At 42.8% G+C, this 6,000-nt stretch overlaps 1 protein-coding gene across 1 annotated transcript in view; it reads left to right on the plus strand.

Annotated features, from left to right (window-relative positions):
* LOC145359147 (putative protein PTGES3L) overlaps nucleotides 1-5,011 on the plus strand; it is a 29,311-nt gene extending 24,300 nt beyond the window's left edge. Inside the window, exon 8 of the mRNA XM_080213564.1 lies at nucleotides 4,236-5,011. The gene's annotated coding sequence lies outside the window, so the exon portion shown is untranslated. The remainder of the gene's footprint in view (nucleotides 1-4,235) is intronic.
* The last annotated feature ends 989 nt before the right edge of the window (nucleotides 5,012-6,000 follow it).

The following is a 6,000-nucleotide window of genomic DNA, read 5'->3' on the forward strand; positions in this document are numbered from 1 at the left end:
GAAGATCAGAAGCCGAATGCTCGTGACTGCTGAAGCGTTCCTCAACAGGGAGAGAACAGTCTTGCCTGGCGATTTTCGAGTGGTGTTCATTCATCCACTGTCGTCGCGTCTGCATGGTCTCCCTAATGTACCAAGCCTCAGGACATTCTTTCCTGCAACGTATCAGGTAGATGACGTTGGCTGAGTTGCAAGAGTATGTACTTTGTACCTGGTGGGTGGTGTTCTCACATGAGATGATGGCATCCATGTCGATGATCCGGCATGTCTTACAGAGGTTGCTCTGGCAGGGTTATGCGGTGTTGTGGTCACTATTTTCCTGAAGGCTGGGTAGTTTGCTGCAGACAATGGTTTGTTTGAGGTTGTGCGGTTGTTTTGAAGGCAAGAAATGGGGGTGTGGGGATGGCCTTTGCCTTGGAAAGAGAGATGACCATTACTGTCTCATTTCAGTAAACTGTCTGATGCAAGACTGATTTTGTCTTGAAGTATTTGCATGCACATTCCATTCAAAAAGTCAGACGCACTCAATAGGCAGAGTTCTCCCATCCTGCCCGCAGTGGGTTTGGTGGGAGGTGAGCAAAGAACAAAAAAAACTATAGCACAGGGATAGGCCCTTCGGCCCTCCAAGTCTGCACTAATCATGCTGCCCGACTGAACTAAAACCCCCTACTCTTCTGGGGACTGTATCCCTCTATTCCCATCCTATTCATGTATTTGTCAAGACGCCCCTTAAAAGTCTCTATTGTACCTGATTCCACTAACTCCTTCGGCAGCAAGTTCCAGACTCCCAGCATCCTCTGTGTAAAAAAAAACTTGCCCCATACATCTCCTTTAAACCTTGCCCTTCGCACCTTAAACCTATGCCTCCTCGTAATTGACTCTTCCACCCTGAAAAAAAGCTTCTGACTATCCACTCTGTCCATGCCTCTCATAATCTTGTAGACTTCTGCCAGGTCGTCCCTCAACCTCCGTCGTTCCAGTGAGAACAAACCAAGTCTCTCCAACCTCTCCTCATAGCTAATGCCCTCCAAACCATGGAACATCCTGGTAACTCTTTTCTGTACTTTCTCCAAAGCCTCCACATCTTTCTGGTAGTGTGGCGACCAGAATTGAACGTTATATTCCAAGTGCAGCCTAACTAAGGTTCTATAAAGAATCTGATTGGAAACTCATTTGTGTAAAATCACTTTGCAATTCTCCCAACAGCAGTTAATAGCCAGGTTGTTCTACCTGCTGGCTGCTGGCATGAATGCCATTTGCATTCATTTGCATCTCATAGATGCTCATTAAAATAGCTGCTTGCCAGCATCTCATCTTCGAGGTGAGTACAACTGCTTTCTGTGCACAACTGATGATGCCCTGTATATCACTGTGCCGTGGCAAACTGGTTCCTGCCCTCCATCTCCATGCTGAGCTGGTCTTCGTGGACAGCACCATGCTGCTGGATCCATGGATCCCCCTGTGTGACTGGATTGGATATATACTGTGCCTGGGTTTGTGGAGTACAGGAGCCTCTATCCCCTGGTGCCACACATTAGTATCTGTTTGGACAGCACGGCGTTGCAAGACTCATCCAGCCACCGCAACAAGAGTCTGAGATTCAACAGATGGTGGCGGAGTGGTGGCCTGATGAAGACAAGGGAGATAATGTGGAAGGAGGGTGAGAGGGAAGGGTGAGGGTTCATGATGGCAGGCAGGGAGACAAGGAGGTGAATGAAACAATGGAAGACAGAGGGAAGACCAAGAGGAGGGAAGCTAGACCCCAAGAAAGAGGTCAAAGGGGTACCACATTGTTTACTGGAAAGGGAAGGGCGAAGACTTCAGATGCAGAGGGTAGTGGTCCAAGTGGGGCATGGATGCCTCGCAGTTGATAGGCTTAGTGGGAGGATGGTTAAGTCAAGGAACAGATTTCTCCTTAAGGCTGTTTTACAAGTTCTTCTCATTGAATCCCTGTGGTGTAGATGGAAGCCATTCAGCCCATCAAGTCTGCACTGACTCTTTGACAGAGTATCTTGCTCAGGACCTCTTCCCCACCTTATACCCATAACCCCATACATTTATCATGGCCCAATCCATCTAACCTGTACATCTTTGGACTTTGGAAGGAATCCGGAGAATCTGGATGAAATGCACGCAGACTGGGGGAGAACGTGCAAACTCCACACAGACAGTTACCCAAAGCCGAAATTGAACCCACGTCTCTGGCACCATAAGGCAGTAACGCTAACAACTGTACCACCATGCCGCCCTGGGTTGCTACATCCTGTGCAGTCTGATGAACACAGTAAGAAGTCTGACAACTCCAGTTTAAGTCCAACCGATTTATTTGATAGTAAACTCACAAGCTTTGATGAGGCTCACAGTCTGATGAAGACAGATGGGCTGCAGAGACTGATATCAGCTTGCTGGACTGGTATTTAAATATGGTGCCAGCACTTTGGAATGTACCAACTGACTGCGGGCGGACAAATCAACTACTGGCCCATCAGGCAATTCGGAGGGGATCGTGTCTGTGCTTAATGAGGTTCCACATTCAGAATCTGATGCGGGATTCTATCATTCTAGCCAGTGGCAAAGGCTGCCCACCTCTGCACTTAGCCTCAAAATGGGAGAATTCCCCCCAATACGTAAAGCTGAAATTTAAAAACAGTTTTTCTTCTAAAAATAATCTGTGGAAGCCACAAAGAAGGTTAATTCTGGGAAGCATTAATGATGCTCATTCCTGACCAAGGCAGGCACAGTTTGTGAAATTCGTTTTGAGGATAGTTATCAGTGAGTCACCATCAAATTAGCCAGGCCTTTGACAAGGTACCACATGGTAGGTTGTTGCATAAGGTTAAATCTCACGGGATCCAAAGTGAGATATCTAAACAGAAAGTGATTGTAGAGAGTTGTTTTTCAAACTGGAGGCCTGTGACCAGCGGTGCGCCTCACGGATCAGTGCTGGGCACACTGTTATTTGTCATTTATATTAATGAATTGGATGAGAATATAGGGGGCATGGTTAGTAAGTTTGCAGATGACACCAAGATTGGTGGCATAGTGGACAGTGAAGAAAGTTATCTCCAATTGCAACAGGATCTTGATCAATTGGGCCAGTGGACTGATGAATGGCAGATAGAGTTTAATTTAGACAAATGCAAGGTGATGCATTTTGGTAGATTGAACCCGGGCAGGACTTACTCAGTTAATGATAAGGCGTTGGGGAGAGTTACAGAACAAAGAGATCTAGGGATACATGTTCATAGCTCTTGAAAGTGGAGTTACAGATGGGCAGATTAGTGAAGAAGACATTCGGCATGCTTGCTTATCGGTCAGAACAGTAAATACAGGAGTTGGAGCATCTTGTTGAAGTTGTACAAGACATTGGTAAGGCCACACTTGGAATACTGTGTGCAATTCTGGTCACCCTATTATAGAAAGGATATTATTAAACTTGAAAGAGTGCAGAAAAGATTTACTAGGATGCTACCAGGACTTGATGGATTGAGTTACAAGGAGAGGCTGAATAGACTGGGACATTTTTCCTCTGGAATGTAGGAGGCTGAGGGGTGACCTTATAGATTTCTATAAAGTAATGAGGGCCATAGACAAGGTAGTTCGTCAATATCGTCAAGGTAGGGGAGTCTAAAACTAGAGGGCATAGGTTTAAGGTGAGAGGGGAGAGATGCAAAAGTATCCAGAGGGGCAATTTTTTCACACAGAGGGTGGTGAGTGTCTGGAACAAGCTGCCAGAGGTAGTAGTAGAGCCAGGTACAATTTTATCTTTTAAAAAGCATTTAGATAGTTACATGGATGCAATGGGTGTAGAGGGATATGGGCCAAATGCGGACAATTGGGATTAGCTTAGGGGTTTATAAAATAAAGGGCAGCATGGACAAGTTGGGCTGAAGGGCCTGTTTCCATGTTGTAAACCTCTATGACTCTATGATCCTAACTAACTCACACAAACTCTCCTCCAATACACCCAATTGTATTGAAGTGGAGATAAAGATGAATTAGAAAAATGTCAAAACATTGGCTTAAACTTTTGCATATTTCTCTTCTCAAATTGCTGAACTCTTAGCCCTATTTTGAAATTTAAGAAATTAACCTAATTTATGAATGTTTCTATATATCTGTCAATTATTGTGAAAATATTGGCATGCAGAAAGTCAATCATTTTATTAATTTACTAAGCATTTACAAGACAATTGCAATTCTGAACACTCTTTTTATTTATTTTCAAACAACTCCAGAGTTGTAGTCAGAGAAGGACAGCCACAGCAGGAAACTGGAAGAACCTACAAGGGATTCCAAGATCCTGGCAGAGCAAACTGTGTGAATACCATCAATTTTTGTATTGAACTTTTGAACTTACCATGAAAGTGTTTTCACTCAATAGCAGCTACTGTACATTGGCAGATTTTTTTTTTAGTTAAATTATTGGATGCCTTTAAAGTGTAAGAGTAGATGGTAAAATTCGGACTAGTTAGTCCATGTCTTGAGACTGTTTCTATATCTGAGACCTGGGTTGCACTACACTGGTCTAATAAAGGAATGTATAAGAAATGCCTCCTTAGCGTAAGGTGATTTTTTTTGAAAGGATATTCTGATAAATAAATGACGAGAAAACATTCAGACTGAAAATTCTTGGGTGCTGACATTTTTAGCATTCACAATTGATAAGATGCAATTAGAGACTTAAGACTGATTATAGCCAAATCAAATTGAGAATAGTAAGTTTAATATGTTTCAGAAATTGAATTTTTCTTTTACTACCCACCCAAAGGAAAGAGGTGTTTTTGATTTTTGATTTCCTCGTTTGTAAGTACTTTCCCAACCTTTCAGTTTCGGAGTGATCCAATCCCCTATTAACGACCCCACAGCAAACTCGAGATAAAGTAAAATAAGGGAATTGGTTTATTTTACACACACAAAATGTGAGAAGGAGTTCCATAACATTGCCCCTTCTTGCATTCATAAAACAAAAGAGGGATTTTTTAAAAATTCATTTATGGAAAATGGGTGTTGCTTGCTGATGTGGGTATGCCGGCGTTGGACTGGCGTAAACACAGTAAAAAGTCTGACAACACCAGGTTTTAGTCCAACCTATTTAGGTTGGACTAAAACCTGGTGTTGTCAGACTTTTTACTGTGTTGCTTGCTGGCCAGTCTTTATTCCCCATCCCTAGTTGCCCCTTGATTTGAATGGCTTTGTTCGGTCATTTCAGAGGGAAGTTGAGAGTCAACCACATTGCTGTGGCTCTGGAGTCACATATGGATCAGATCAGGTAAGGGCGGGAAATTTCTTTCCCTAAAGGACATTAGTGAACCAAATGGGTTTTCCTGACAATTGACAGTAGTTTCATAGTCATCAGTAGATTCTTAATTCCAGATTTTTTTTATTGAATTCAAATTCTACCACCTGCCATGGCAGAATTCGAACCCAGGTCCCCAGAAAATTAGCAGAGTTTCCGGATTAATAGTCTAGCAATAATACCACTAAGCCATTGCCTTCCCAATTAGGGAAAGAAAGGGGTTTCAGGGCAAAACCACAATAAAAATAAGAATTGTGGATCATTGTCCAATGGAGGTTCTTTCAGATGGCTTTGTCTGTTAGAATTCTTGGTCTTGGTGCTAGGAAACTCTGTTGCTGGTTGAGTCCATTGAAGATGCAGCAATGTATTCTTGTATCTTTGTATTCTTGTATTTTCACTCAGTCGACAAAATACCAGATTCTTCCTGGAGATCAGACTTTGAGAGAGATGGAAGTCAAGGCAAGCTGTTAGCCGAGAATCCAGCTGTCTTGTTGGAGGTTTAACTGAAGATAAAACCTAATGAAATTAAAACCTCCCATTATAACCAAATCATTTCTACTAGGTACTTGTCTGGTCTCTGCACTTATACATTGCCCATTGTCAGCAGGTCATTAGATAACTTTCATCAGAATCTCGCCTTCTTTATTGTTCCTTAGTTTCAATGATACTGTTTCCACTGCTTGTTTACCCTGATTCTTTTATTT

The sequence above is a fragment of the Carcharhinus amblyrhynchos genome, chromosome 27 (assembly GCF_965287045.1).
Source record: "Carcharhinus amblyrhynchos chromosome 27, sCarAmb.v2.hapA, whole genome shotgun sequence".
Taxonomy (NCBI): Eukaryota; Metazoa; Chordata; class Chondrichthyes; order Carcharhiniformes; family Carcharhinidae; genus Carcharhinus; species Carcharhinus amblyrhynchos.